This window comes from Bidens hawaiensis, unplaced genomic scaffold (genome assembly GCF_021521415.1).
Source record: "Bidens hawaiensis isolate Kalapana, Puna unplaced genomic scaffold, B.hawaiensis_p1.1 tig00026178_1, whole genome shotgun sequence".
In the NCBI taxonomy this organism is placed as follows: domain Eukaryota; kingdom Viridiplantae; phylum Streptophyta; class Magnoliopsida; order Asterales; family Asteraceae; genus Bidens; species Bidens hawaiensis.
The window spans coordinates 191943-207453 of record NW_027494205.1 but is presented as its reverse complement, the minus strand read 5'-3'; the positions used below and the strand labels follow the sequence as shown (position 1 = coordinate 207453).

The 15511-nt window shown below is 37.9% G+C and overlaps 1 pseudogene across 1 annotated transcript; it reads right to left on the bottom strand.

Moving 5' to 3' along the window:
- Window positions 1-10877: 10877 nt before the first annotated feature.
- Window positions 10878-14193, bottom strand: LOC143572946 (uncharacterized; annotated as a pseudogene). Its single transcript, XR_013142342.1, has 3 exons — window positions 11587-14193; window positions 11317-11383; window positions 10878-11068 (listed from the first exon to the last, which is right to left on the bottom strand). The product of XR_013142342.1 is annotated as an uncharacterized LOC143572946 (transcript).
- Between the last annotated feature and the right edge of the window lie 1318 nt (window positions 14194-15511).

The following is a 15511-nucleotide window of genomic DNA, read 5'->3' as shown; positions in this document are numbered from 1 at the left end:
CCGATTGCCAGGGATTCCTGATTGAAACGAGTGATGTAATCTTCAATCGTTTCATCATTCCTGCGTATGCAGTGCATGATGTCATCAGGATCGCGCGTGTGCCTGCGCTGCTGTACGAAGTGGGCTTGGAACTTTTCTAATAGTTCCTCGAACCCATCAATTTGCCCTGTCGGCAAGCTCTCGAACCATACCCGCGCTGCGCCCGTGAGGCAGCGAGCAAACATATGACACCATGTTGGCATCGTCCAGCTCTCTAGGTTTCCCGTGTTATAGAAACCTTGCAAAAAGTCATCTGGATCTGTTGTGCCATCATATTTGCCCAGACCACTTGGCATCTTTGTCTTGTGCTGGATGGGAGCCTGCGCGATGCGCGCAGTAAACTTTGAGTGTTTTACCAGGATGGCTGGTCTATAGGGCGTGGTTACGTCCACTTGCCCTCTGATCGGTGGGCTGTACGGCATGTGCAGATCCAGATCTGCTCTGGCTCCAGGCGGCATGTTCACAGGCGCGCGAAGCTGTGAGCCTCCTGCATGAGTATCCCGTGTCTTCCTCATGCTATGCACTTCTTCATCACTGAACTCAGTGTGTGCAGTGTGAACAGAATGTCCCTCTTCCGGCGCGCGCGGCCTCTTTGTAGTCTGCTTATCAAAAGCCTGCCTTTGTGCTTGGTCGGCTAGCTTCTTCTGCTTGACCATGTCATTGTACTTTTCAATCAGACGCCGCTGCTCGTTTATGAGCCATTCATTCGGATCATTTGCTTCATCTTCTGGACCCATTGGTCCTTTTAGCTTCGCGCCGGCCATATTTTGTAACGTGTGATCGTCTGGAGGAGTTTCAGTCTGGCCGTGAGGGGTTGTGACGAAGGGACGGTTGCTGGTGGTACGCGTAGAATCACGCGGAACCCTCAGAACCTGCTGTCCGTCGTTAACACCCTCACGTTCAATATCCTCCAGAGCTTGATCAACGTTACGAACTCCAGAAACCATGGTGATTGATTTTTTTTTTTTCGTAGATCTGGATGAGATCTGATTGCCGTTTGTAACAGTGGATGGCGCCAATGAAGAAACGTGGATCTACTCACTGGTAGCAGATCTGCTTTCCTCGGGTATGATTAAACTGTTTCACCGATGGTTCCTTTGAATCCGTGTTCTTCCACCTACAAAATGAACAGCGCCGTTACTTACCCCTCAGAAAGGGACAGAGGGGTCCTCTTTGGGGTAACCCTCCGGCGTGAGAATCAGTATCTTTGTGGAGAAGATAATAAAGTGTGAGTCAGTGAAATCTCAAGAGTATTGCTGAATCGCTGAATACTCTTGATTATGTGACTGTGTGTTTTCTGTAACTGACTGTGAGTGAATACAATTCAATATGATTGAATGTGATATCACTGCTTGTAACTGTCAATGATTGAGTGTGAATGAATGTGTCATCAAAGTGGAGTTGATGCTGTATTTATAGTGCTAGGGTTTCCACTGGCTGGGCTCAGCCTCGTTGGCCTCCTCCAATCGCACTGCGCCACGTGTCCTCTGGGACACCTGGCGCTTTCTCGTTGGTTGAAATCATGTGGTAGCACATGTGTCATGCTGAGTTGTCGACCTTTCATTTGGCAGCTGTCAACATCAGCATATTCTTACTCCTTAAAAAGATGCCTTCTAGAAGAGTGTCTGACGTGCACAATCAAGGTTGCCCTGATCCTGATTTGGATAAGGACGAGGTTGATTATGTGTACGTGTGATATGCGCCCATCCTGAGAATGCGCGAAGTCTTCTTTTTATTCTCACGCGCAGATATTTCATGCGCAGGTGTGATATGCACGAGCGTGTGATATGCGCCGCGCGCTGGTGCGCCACGCGCATATGTGACGCGCGAGCATATGTGATGTGCAAGAGCATGCGATATGCGCCGCGCGCATATGTGATGCGCGAGCATATGATGCCTGAGCATGTTTTGTATGCGCGATGCGCCTGGGTTTTGGCTTTGTGCCTTCATAATGTCTTTATCTTGTGGGTTGACCCGCCTTGCTTGGTGTTGAGGCGGGTACATACCTCTTCAATCCCAATCAAATTTATTAACGAAAATTACATTGGCTATATTATATGAATATTTAGACAATCACAATGGTTGGTTTCTAGATTGGTATTACACGTTTGTGAAAATTTTTGAATGTTCTCTATGTTGGGGGAATAATATTATTTAGAAGGCGTACGATTGCTAAAAAAATATCTAAAACCTTAGCCTCTTTCCTACTTAGAAGAAACTCTACAACGGTAGCAGGGTGGACTTGGTACGGGAATCGGGATGAATGATTTGACATTGAGATGGTAAAGACTTTTGACGTATTGGTATTAAGATTTTGGATAAAGTCTTGTCTTTCAAATTGCGTGACATCAATTCATCTAAGATTCAAATCTCATTTATCAAAACCAAAAAAAAATGTTGTTAAAAAAAGAGCGAGGTGACTTAGCAAGAGTGAGGCCTCATATAGAAATCAGAAAATAGTATCAAAGTGGATAATATATATATTAGTAGGGATGGAGAGTGAGCTAAGGCGGGATGACTATTTGATTTGGCATGAGATTGGTTGTGTGAAGTCTGTTTCGTGAACCCCACCCTCACCTCTAAGACTATGTGTTGTGCTGGTGTTAAACCGACGCTATTAGACCACATCACCACAACCACCAAAAGGAGGAGGGGGGGGGGGGGTTCTCAGCGTTAACCGACTAATGCCCATGATGCCTCAAAAGTACGGGTTCGTTTACCCCATTAACAACCAAACATATATTTTATATGGGTTAATCTTATTAACCGACAACAACATTATTAAATGGTTGGCTAGTTAAGCCAACTTGTTACGTGACATTGAGATGACATTTTAATTAATCGTTCCGGGTTAAATAAGAGTCTTAACACCAATGTACTTTTTTTTATTAAAAAGAATGGGGTTGGACTTTAGAGTAATATATAAAAATGAAATTTATAAAAGAGACCCCAATGTCATGATGTGTCACATGAGGCAGATAAGTCAGAAAGGTGGCGCACACAATATCCAAGAAATTCACAAGACAGGCTGGGCCAGGCATCTACCCCAATGCTCTAGGAAAATAAGTTTTTCTTTTTAACGACCACTTAAGTAACGCCGAGTACTTCGTACGCGACTTCAATTGGCTAAAGATAGCCTGGGCCGGCAACTAGTTCGGACGGACAGAGCCCCTAGCGATCCACCTATTGAGGGATTCTCCGGATAAAACCTGACCCCCACGCCCGCCAAAGGCACGACAGCGAGGGGCAGGTAAAACCGGGTGAGATCAGGACTCGAACCCTGGCAAGACAGGGTCATCCCTCTTATCTCACATATAATTTGTGATACTGAGGTTTGAACCCCTATCTCTCACCGTTACTGTACTTAATACTTTTTCTATTTCGGTTTTCGGTCTACAGCTTGAGATACAATAGCAAAGTAAAGAAGTGGTTTTGAGGTAAAGTTTCTATTTTTTTAATGGGAACATATTTAATTAGTGGAGACGACATGTGATGACGACGGTCGATAAAGGTTAGAGTTTGGTGGAGAGTAACGGTGACAAGTCCATAAATCTTTTTAAAGAGTGTCGTTAATTTTTGTATTCAAACGTACATCATGAAATTATACTTTTTCCGATTAGGTTTGGATGTAAATAAATAATCAAAAGGTAATATTAAATCCATCACAAAAATAAGTCATTAAACTAAAAAAAAAAGATAAAAAGATCCTTAAGGATTTTGATGTTTTAAAAACAATCAAGTAATTTTTTTTCTTTAAATAATTAAATATTGCACACTATCGATCACCAAAAGAAAACTAACCATGAATAATTAGATATACAGGAGGTGGTTTATAAGTTGAATGTGGCTCAATAGTAGAGCACTCATTTTACTAGTGAGAGGTAGGGGGTTCAAACCTCACTATCACTAACTTATATGGAAGATATGAGGGATGACCATGGCTTGCCAGGGTTTGAGTCCTGATCTCACCCGTTTTACCGGCTCCTCGCTGTCGTGCCATTAGGCGGGTGTGGGGGTCGGGTTTTATCCGGTGAATCCATCAATAGGGTGGACCGCTAGGGGCTTCGTCCATCCGGAATAGTGGCCGGCTCGGGCTACCTTTGGCCAATGGGGACCACATACGAAGTACCCGGCGTTACTTAGTTGGTCGTTCAAAAAAATATACAGGAGGTGGCTTTGTAACCACTTGACCCAACTAATTTTTAATAAGTTCATTAGATATACTAATTAATTTTACAATTTTATAAGCTTCAAATAATATATGTAGTTAGGAAAACACTCGTGGGAAATACAAAATACTTAAATGTTCAAAATTAAAAGAATAAATAAAATGGTAAATAAAAAGCCGTTAGTTGTGAACTTTTTCTTTGTTTATATGTCTACATTCATTAAAGTACTAAAAAAATTAAAACAACTTTTTATAATAAGATAGATAATTTTATTAGTTCTAATTTCAGCATAGTACTATATTTTTTTCTTTGGAAAGGCTGACAAAATGATTATTATATCGCTCCGTTTAAATGCGTTTAAATGACATGTTTAACTCGTTCAATTGCAACGACACATCTAAACTAGTGATGGCTGTGTTGAAACCATCTATAATAATATATGTTGATCAGTTCTTCATGTAAGCAATAGAAAACATGATAAATATTAAACCTATGAACCTGTTACAGCATGGAGAGTAGTAATCGCAACGAAGAAGGATGGAGACGACATGGTTGCCAGCTTGGTCGAGTTTCCCTTTAGGATGTATAGTTAAGGATGGTTAGAGTTCTTGAGATGAACCCGGTTTAGAAAAGAGATGAGACACATGATTTACTTATGTGTGTGAGATTAGGGTACTAAAAAGACCAAAATACTCTTAAGAACCTCCCGCGAATCAGAGGATTCCTCCTCATAAGACACCCGCAGAACATATGGATCACCCGCATAACCGTTTAAAGAAGGAACACCGGTCAGTTCTGGCATACAACTTTGCCGCGGTCATGATATCATCCCATTCTTGCGGCATTCCATCTCTGCCGGTTAGTGTGCGGATCAACGCATCACATCTAACATTCTTGCGGAAGGCACCGCGAAGCTTATCTTTGCTGATTCCGCCGATGTTCAGACTTTCATCATTGAATCGGGTAATAAAATCTTCCACAGATTCGTTATCTCGGCGGATAACGTCCAAAATTTCCGACTGATCACGAGTATGCTTCTTTTGCTGGCTAAATTGTTGAGAAAATTTGACCGTCTGGAAATTTATCGAACCATTCTCGTTCTGCTACCGTTAGTGTCAATGTAAACATGTGACACCAATAGGGAAGCGTCCATCCGCTAACACCACCTACCGCCATAAAGTTTTGGAAATGGTCGCTCGGATCAGTCATTCCATCTTACTTTCCCACCGTTGTAGGTATTTTAGGATTGACTAGAAAAGGTGTTGTAGCGATGCTTGCTATGAACTTCGATTTTTCAGCCAAAGCTGCTGGGCGGTACGGTTTGGTGAAATCTTCTTCCGCATCGCTATGATACTCAGTATGACGGACTACGTCCTGTGGGCGACTACTTCTTTCCAGCAAACGCAGCCTGCTGTCACCAGTGTAGAAACTGAAGTCTCCTGGGTGATAAGTTGAATCATAACTATCGAACCTATCTGCGTAAGATGGCATCCGCATGTCCACACGAGGACGGGGACGCAACCTCCGTAACTCACCAAATTCCTGTTCCGTCTGTTGACCGTAACGGATTTGACTTTCTCTCACTGTTGGTGGAGGAGAAAGAGATCTCCTCGGAGATTCTTCATAAGTCAAAGTGCGGGCATGAAAACGTTCATTGCGCACTATGCGCTCGTATTCAGCTGTTAATTTTCTTGATGTATGTGGAGACAGTGGTCGCCTAGACCTGGAATTATGTCGATGAGTTCTCGCTAGATCAGAATCGCCATAATCATCTTCCAGACCCAATTCTGACCAAGTTCGGCGGGTTTCTCTCATAATTCGTCCAAGGTCACCTAGATTGGAACCCTCTGGTTCCGTGACACGTCCTAAGTCAGTAGGAGTTGGTCCAACTGGTGCTGTACCACGCTCGAGGGTATGACCTCCAGGTGTTACATTTGCAGTTCGTGAACCCGGAGCTGTGATACGTGCAAAAACATTTGAAGCAAAACCTTCAGGTGTTTCCGTAGTAGTAACACGTGAAGTAGGTGTAGGGGTTCCCGTCGGCCCCTCAGGAAATTGACTCATATCGTACAATGGAACGGGACCAAAATTTACTGCTGTTCTAACAAAAGCACGGATGGCGCAAATGAACAAACACGGATCTACTCCCCTTGACAGGTCTTAGATCCAATGAGTCTACAGGGTAGGATACGGATAACAACCAATACGATATAAGACCAACTTCCCAAAGTCCAGTGACGTAAACTTGCAAAACCAACACCGTGAGCTCGTTACGAGAAGGACAAGAGGGGGGGGGGGTCTTCCCGTAACGAGCTCACGGTGTTGGTTTTGCGGGTTTACGTCACTGGACTTTGGAAAGTTGGTCTTATATCGTATTGGTTGTTATCCGTATCCTACCATTTGGACTCATTGCATCTAAGACCCGTCAAGGAGAGTAGATCCGTGTTTCTCATAATATGTCCAGATTATCAAGATTTAAAGAATGTACAAACTATATAAATATAAAGAATAACAACGATGTATCCAAACCATTACCCGATAGGTATTACATGGCCTTCTATTTTCCACAACATTCCATCACATGTGACTCGTTATTTGAATATAGATGGATCTCTATATGGTGGTCACTGGTCAATACAAATTGAAACAAAATAATTGTGGATGGTATTTTTGTAAATAGTATATAAGAAAGGACATACTGTAATAATAATTATAATAATAAAAATAAAAATAGAAAAGTACAGAACCTGGGCATGATTTGTTTGGAATAATTCCCCACCAGTAGTACTCATCCAACAATCATTCATTCTATCTATTTTTTTTAACGATCAAACGTTGCATTATACAATAATCGAACCATACTCAAAACAAGAACTTTAATAATGATAATAACCTGATAACTAATGCGAACTTTATATCCTATTACATGTAAGTTAGTTAATAATAACATCTACACATTTAATCTAACGGCTGTATGTTAAGTTGTTAACGTATTAAGTATTACGAGTATAAAATAAATTCTTATTAAATTCTTGGAGCACGATGATATATGCGAGTATAATACATTTTTTGTGCCAAACGACCTAACATTTATGTTTTGAGTGACCTTTTTGTTTATTTATCATTTGTGACATGTATATATATTACACAAGTTGGCATCATATTATCATAAATCTTCAAAGATATCGAGTTAAACTCAAATGCAACTTAGGCTACTTTAACCAAGCTCGAACTTAGCTCTATATAGGATATCTAAATCTTCTTTGTTTAAAATATAGGGTACTTTAATCAAGCTAGAACTTAGCTCTACAATAAATAATCATCACAAATGAAGATGAAGTGGTTTCTGTCACACATTATGCCTCTTATATGAATTATTAAACCCGTTATAAACGTGATAAAAACAAATAAATAAAATACAAATTTGTAATTATTGGTATAAGATATTTGATTATTTTCCCTATTAGCTTTAACACCATTTTTAGAAATCATATGGTTTTTTTATCCTTAACTTGCATTACATTGTGGTAATTTTGTACATTATATGTTTCTTGCAAATTAGCCTTTATATAGTCCACTTTTCTCATGTGAGTGGGGTCCAATTTCCTCAGAGAGAAATGGGCCCAGTAATGAGGTTTATTTTGCAGTGCTACCTTACAACTTTGACCACTACTTTGGGGTTGTTACAAGATCAAATCAATTCAAGGACATTTCCTCTATTCTCTCTTTTGAATCACTATCTTTTCAACCAATAACAAAACATAAATCAATAAATGCTACATTTTTTTAAATAACTTATTTACAGACAACGTGTTAAACTCTCAAGATAATTACTTATGTTTTAACATTTGATCAACAATTTCTCAGCAGTAACATAGGGATTAAAACTACATGAAAAAGAATCTTAATGCTTAGATTTTATTTAATGGCAATTGTTGCACTCATAATCTATACTACACTAATAATATACGTGTTTATTCAGGTTTGAATAAACAGAAAAGATGACCTCCATAGTGTCTATACTCGATAGACGCATACTCTAGTTTCACTCATGGACACATCATTTTACCTAGGTCCGTCCAAACCGCTCATCGCTCGAACTCGTTCGCCGCTCGTTCGGAAATTGCTCGAAAAATGCTCGCTCGTTTTTTCGCTCGATTGAAAACGAGCAGCTCTGCTCGGTTCGATTTGTAAACGAGCCAAGCAACGAGCAAAGGCCTGCTCGGTTCGGTTCGAATATTTTTAATTTATTTTATATATAATTATATATGAAAAAATATATAAATATATAGACAAAACACATAAATATAATCTTACAATTAAATTTTTCATATTCCGTCAACTTTATTGTTTTATTTGTTAGATTCAAGTTTTTATAATACTGGAAGTTTGTTTACATTATCATTATATCTCACTTCAAACTTATTTTTAATAAAAATTTGCAATATATTACACGTTTGTCTAAAAACTACTAATTTATTTATAAAATATATTATTTACAACCTTCAAAGATGTTTATTATTGAAAATTTTAAAGTGAAAAAGAAATAAATAATGCTCGAAATCGCTCGATGTTCGATCGAAAAATACTCGATTCGATTTTGGCTCGTTTCGGTTTTCGCTCGGTTCGAATTTCAGCCGTTCGGTTCGGTTGGAAACGAGCCAAGCAACGAGCAAGCCTTCGCTCGGTTCGGCTCGGCTCGTGAACAGCCCTAAATTTTTACCTTTATGCTAGCCAAAGGAATCATTTTTCAATATCTTTTATTTTGGGCTGGTTTTGGTATAAAATAAAACAAAAAAAGGAGATTTTTGAGTATTTTGATCCAGTTTTTGGTTCGGGTTCGGTTAGATTTCAAATTTTACAATTTGGGCTTGACTTTAAACGGAACAGAAAAGAAAGAAAATCAACCAAAAATAATGAACTTGAACCTAATTTTTTATATATAAAAATGATTGATTTTTTATTCTTATACATTTTGTTTAATATTTACGTTAAAGTATTTATGAAATTCATATAAAATTAAGTAGCGTTGCGTTCAACATGAGAATAAGAGACGTATCAACATGAGAATAAAATTATCTATATGTATAATTTTATATTTGTCGTTTTCTAATATTGTGAATATATATTTTTTTATATTTTAATTTAATTTACTATAAGAAAGTTTATAATATCTTAAGACTATTTTGATTTTATGTTTGGTTAAGTACATTTACGTTCATTTTTGGATGAAATATTTAATAAATCATGTACTTAATGTTTTACATTTATTCGTTTGTGTTCTATAAATGCGCCTATTTATATTCGTTTATGTTTATTTGTGTTAATTTACATTTATTGGTATATGTTCGTTTACGTTCATGAGCTGTTCATAATGGTGATTCAGGAGAAATCCAACAAAGGGATGGTTGATGTAGATGACGATGGTGGTTGATGCATGATAGGAGAGGTTGACGATGGTGGGTGGTAATTGCCTAATCAGAAGTTAACAGGTGGTAGGAATGATAGACGGGCGACGGAGAACAAGTAGAGAAAAATTAAATTAGAGTTTGATGATAAAAGAGTTTTAACAAATAAATGAGATATTATAACCCGTTTAAGGGTTATCCAGGTTTGATAAGACCCATTACTAGCAAAATTATTGTTGGATGATGAAGGTGTGTGACATATATAAACCCAAATTTTAATGACCCATTAAAAATTAACAAAGGACATCAAGTAGGGTGTCCTTTAGTTCCCTTTTCATTGATGGCTTACTAGTATCCATATCCTTAGGGATTATGTTTAATTTAGGGGAGGCAGAACCTTAGACGACCCGAACCCAACACTAAAAAACAAGTTGTGTCCGCCTAAGACGGCATATTTATTAAACAGGTCAACCAGAATATTATTTGTTTAAAAAATGTGTTGCCCTGTCGTGTAAGAGAGAGAGTATATCCAACAAATAGAGTAAGAGAAAGAGTTTATACGACACAATTATTTTTGAACAATAGATAATGTGGTCTCACTTCTTTCTAATTAAATTGATTCTCTATATTAAGTTAACATTAATAAAGGTAACATATGCATTGACTAAGTTAACAGCATATAAGTTATTATTATATTGATTCTCTACAAATGCACATGTTACTTATATGCAAGAACATAAAATGCAACAAAAAAGAACTATAGTATAATAAAATGGCATGCTTTTTTGAGGAGCCATTAATCGTGTAAAACAAAATGCAAATAACTTGAAAGAAACATATAATAGTATATCGATGTAACAGTAAGAGCATTTAGTTCCTGCTTGAATCATCTTGTCAAATAAGGTGGCAAATAATCCTACTATAATCACAAAGGGAGTAAAAAACATGACAGCAACAAACAAATACAAATATAATGAAGCAACATAAGAACAAAAATCAGAGTTAATTTCTATTTTAACTACATTGGTTTGTTAGATTAAAGCATATATAACACAGCTAGCTAGCTATTTAGCATTTTGATGTATGAATAAAATAAGTAACTAGAACCTTGGCTTAATGTAGCATAGTCAAATCACCCTATGACAGATCAGGAAAAAAAAAAAGTCAACTATCAGGCAGTTCAGAATTTCAACATCTACTACATGTAAGACTGCAGTTGGACTTCAAAAAATAAAACAACATAATACTTAATATCCTCCATTAAAAAGCTTGTATTCAATTTCTTTTTACAATGCCAATTTCCCAAAAGAAAATAGTTAAGTGTAAAGAACTTTGAGATTGTACTCACCAAATATTGACAGGGTGGAAATTGCACCAATTGGCTTTTGACTTGCATTGTAAATGGCAGACATCAAATCTCTGACTTTGGACTACTTGGTTTCCACATGTAACCTAACAATAACCGCGGTTTGCAATCATCAACGAAAATAAACTATTTTGATAAAAATAAACTATACAACATCTACACCATGGGATTGCATCACATTTACTTAAAAATGGTCTTTAAGAACAGAGGTGGCTACTTTGTAACCGTTGCGATCAACCTCCAACACACTCGTCACTTGAGATATGCTTTTTGAGCATAACAACGCAACATATGACATGTAAATATGTTAAAATGTCTCAAATTGAACACCAACCTTGAGAAGGGTATCGGTCTTAGTTTGTTCAACTGTAACATTTAACGAATGGGACATCTTCTTCGGTCTTCTCGGCAACACATAACTGCAATGAAGATTGAAGAATAAATTACGCTAAAACATGTGAAGCCGAATGATGATCCTTTTAACAAAAGAAAATCAAAAGATTTCTACGTTTTCTACTAATGATACCTGATTAAGGTCAAATAAGTCTTTCACTGTATTCAACTTTGCATCTTTTGAGATTACATAATGATCTATACATATTACTTTCACAGCCCACAACTAAAATCAACTTTTGGATTGAAAGATCACATATTTGAAAAGATGGAAGCAAAGGTATCAACTTTTCATTGGTATGTTGTAAGAAAAATCTTTTAACCCATTGGCACGGAACAATCTTTTGGCAAACTTCTTTACACCAGCCGAAAACTTAACGTTAAATGGCCCGTTAACAAACTCAACAGCCTTGGTGATCTCATTTGCTTTAATAAATCCCTTCAACATTATCTTATATGTAACCTCATCAGGACGACAACCATTCGCTTCCATTTCGATAAACAATGTATTTGCTTTATCAATTTCACCCATTTTACAGAACCCATGAATCATAATATTATATGTACGGACATTACGCCGCAAGCCTCTAGCAGAAAGACTCAAAAAGATCCCATGCGCATCAACCGTTTTCCCAGATTTGCACAAACCATCAATCATGCAATTGCAAGTGACAATATCAGGAACACTACCATCATCATCCATCGTGTTAAACATATTCAGCGCTTCATCTAGCTTCCCGTTTTTACAAAGGGCGTCTAATATAGTATTAAAAGTGAAAATATCTTGATTCAAACCATGCGATTTCATTTCTATAAACAATGTATTTGCTTTATCAACTTCACCAACTTTACAGAAGCCATCAATCATAATATTATATGTACGAACATTAGGCTGCAAGCCTCTAGCAGAAAGACTCAAAAAGATCCCATACGCATCATTCGTTTCTCCAAATTTGCACAAACCATCAATCATGCAATTGCACGTGACAATATCAGGAACAACACCATCATCATCCATCACGTTAAACATATTCAGCGCTTCATCTAGCTTCCCATTTTTACAAAGGGCATCTAACATAGTATTGAAAGTAAAAATATCTTGACTCAAACCACGTGATTTCATTTCAGAAGAAAGCGTACCAGCCTCCTCAAGTCGGCCCGCGTGAATCAAACCACTAATTAAAGTGTTGTATGTAACTAGGTTAGAATCGATACCATTCTTCGACATTTTACGAAACATATTCATAGCTTCATCTATTATTTCATTTTCACAGTACCCTTTGATTAAGATGTTGTAACTCATAACTGCAGGCGTGCAACCATGGTCAACCATAGAGTCAAACAACTTCAGGGCTTCATCTAGTTTCCTATTCTTGAAAGGGCGTCTAATAGTGTATTGTAAGTAAATATATCTGGATTAAAACCATGAGATTTCATTTCATTACGAAGCAAAAGTGCGTCCTCAAGTTGGTTCACGAGACACAAACCAAGTATAAGAGTGTTGTATGTAACAATACTAGGAACAATATCTTCCTTACTCATTTCATGAAAAACACTTAACACTTCGTCTATTTGTTTGCTTTCAGCGTACCCTTTGATCAAGATGTTGTAACTGATAACCGAATGACAGTAATCTCGGTCAACCATGGAGTCAAACAACTTCCTAGCAACATCCAGCTTCCCAAGTAAGCAGTAACCGCCAATAAGTGAATTATACGTCACGGTATTCGGCATCGCACCTCTTTGAATCATCAACGACAACAAACTTTCCGCTTCGATCACCCTCCCTTCTATACACAACGCATCCATTAAAACCGTAAATGTGTGCACATTCGGTGAAATATTCTGCGCATGCATTTCACTCAACAACTCGAGCGCCTCGTCCCACGAGCGCGCACTACACAAACCACTAATCAAGCACGTGTACGTCACAACATTAGGCAACACACCCTTTTCCTTCATTTCACCGAAAAACTTCAACGCCTCCGAAAACCGTTCACTCTTACACAAACTATCAATAACATTACTATACTGAATAATCCCGGGCGGACAAGTCGACATTTCCATCTTCTTAATCAAAACAACTGCCGCACGCGTATCACCCGACTTACAAAGCCCATTAATCAACGTCCCGTACGTCACAACACTCGGTTTAAACCCGACTTCCATAACCCGATCAAACAACTTAATCGCTTGACGCAGCTTATTATCATCACATAATCCCCTAATCAACGTATTGAAAGTAGCACTATCGGTTGGGTACCCGAGCTTAACGGCTTTCGCCAACACGGCAAACCCAAACTCTGACTTTTTTCAAATGACAGAAACAGTTAATTGCAATGTTGAAGATGTAAATAGTGGGTTGGACAACAGGGTTGACTCCCAAAAAGTCAAACTGTTTAATTAAAGCAATTGCAGAGGCGTAATGTTTGATATTAACAATAAAGGTTAAGGCTTTAGTGAATTGTGGAATTGGGGGTACTGGGTTTGAATAAGTCATACGATTAAAGCTATTAACAGCATCTTCTAGGGTTTTGGGTTTTGTGATATTATTGAGTTTGCGATAATTGGAATGAATGGATTGAAAGTAGGTACGACTGAGATTGAAGAACTTACGGGACACGTGGACGGCAAGGTGAGTTCGAAGTGGATGGTTTAATGGCGTCATTGTTGTCGTAATGTCATTGTTTGTAAAACCCTAGTTACAGCGGATTGTGGGTTTTGAGTTGATTTAAGTTTGTCGATTTAATCGGGTAAATGGGTCGGTCAAGGTGTCGTGAACAGGCCGGTTCGTGAATCGTGACGAGTTGATCCGGGTCTGGTTTGATTGGCACATTTTATTCGGCCTTTTTATTCAATTTTATTTTTAGATTTAAAACCTTTTTGTTTAAAAATTAAAGGAGTATTTCGATTTAATTTTTGTCGATGAGCTTGTTATGCAGTGGTAAGATGTTTTATCACTTTTATGTGATCCAGGTTTGATTCATGTTTCAATCATTTAGTTTTGACGGCATCGGTCAATGATGTGAGACTAGACGAGTATGTAGTGTTAATTAGTTGGATCCTTGAATTGAATGAGTTTTATTTCACTGCACTGACGTGCCTTCGGGCGAGTGTACACAAGCGTTGGCTTTAGATGAGGGTTTTTCTCGAATCGGAAGACGAGTGTATCCCGATATGATAAATTTAGTCCGTAGCACATTTAGATGATTCGTTGGCTATTCAAAAAAAAGTTTAACTTTGCTTTAAATATACTTTACGTTTAGTATTATTATATTTGTTTAACAACTTTGTAAAAAATATTTATGAATTTCGGCTATAAGGCCGGGTGTTGTTGAATGTTGAGGCGTCAAAGGGGGTGGCGTAGTGTAATTTATAATGATAATGACGTGACGCTTTAACTAGCCCATTCTAGCCCATTTTATATGGTTCATCCCAAATCGGAAAACTATATTCAAGTGAGACACCATTAAAAAGAATTCCCGGGTTCAACCTATTTGTGACCTGAACTCGTTTGCTCCAAACGCAACCCCGTTTAACTTCACATCAAGTCATATCCTGTTATCGGGACATCTTATAAAGTTCTGGCTCTAATCGAACTAAAACCCCAAATGCAACCGTTTGATCGATAATTAACTCTTATGATGGGTGGGGGTTGAAAAAGGCACCAGACAAGAAGCCGAAGCTAAAAGCAAATATTTCACGAGATGTTCATAGGATTGGTTTAATATTCAACAAACATAAGTACATGCATGATGCATGTGAGTTTAATGCACTACCTATTCAATTTATTCTGGTGGTACTTCACTCTTAACTACTTTTCACAACTTTCATATATCTCCATCACATGATGCAACCTAATTAAAAACCGGCCTAGTTCCTCACTCTCAAATAAATTCCTCGTTTAATCTTGTATTGGTATACATTTATCATTAATATAAAAATATATAAGTTGTATTTGTTGCGGGTATACGTATTAACGTGTTAAGCTAGATTACGAGTATATGTGCTAATGTATTAAGCGATTAAATACTCGCCTTTTTCATGGCATTGATTATCCTACACATAGACCAACACGCCGTTACTCTAACTGCTTGAACATGCCCGGCCTTATTAGTTAAGTTCCTAGTATACCT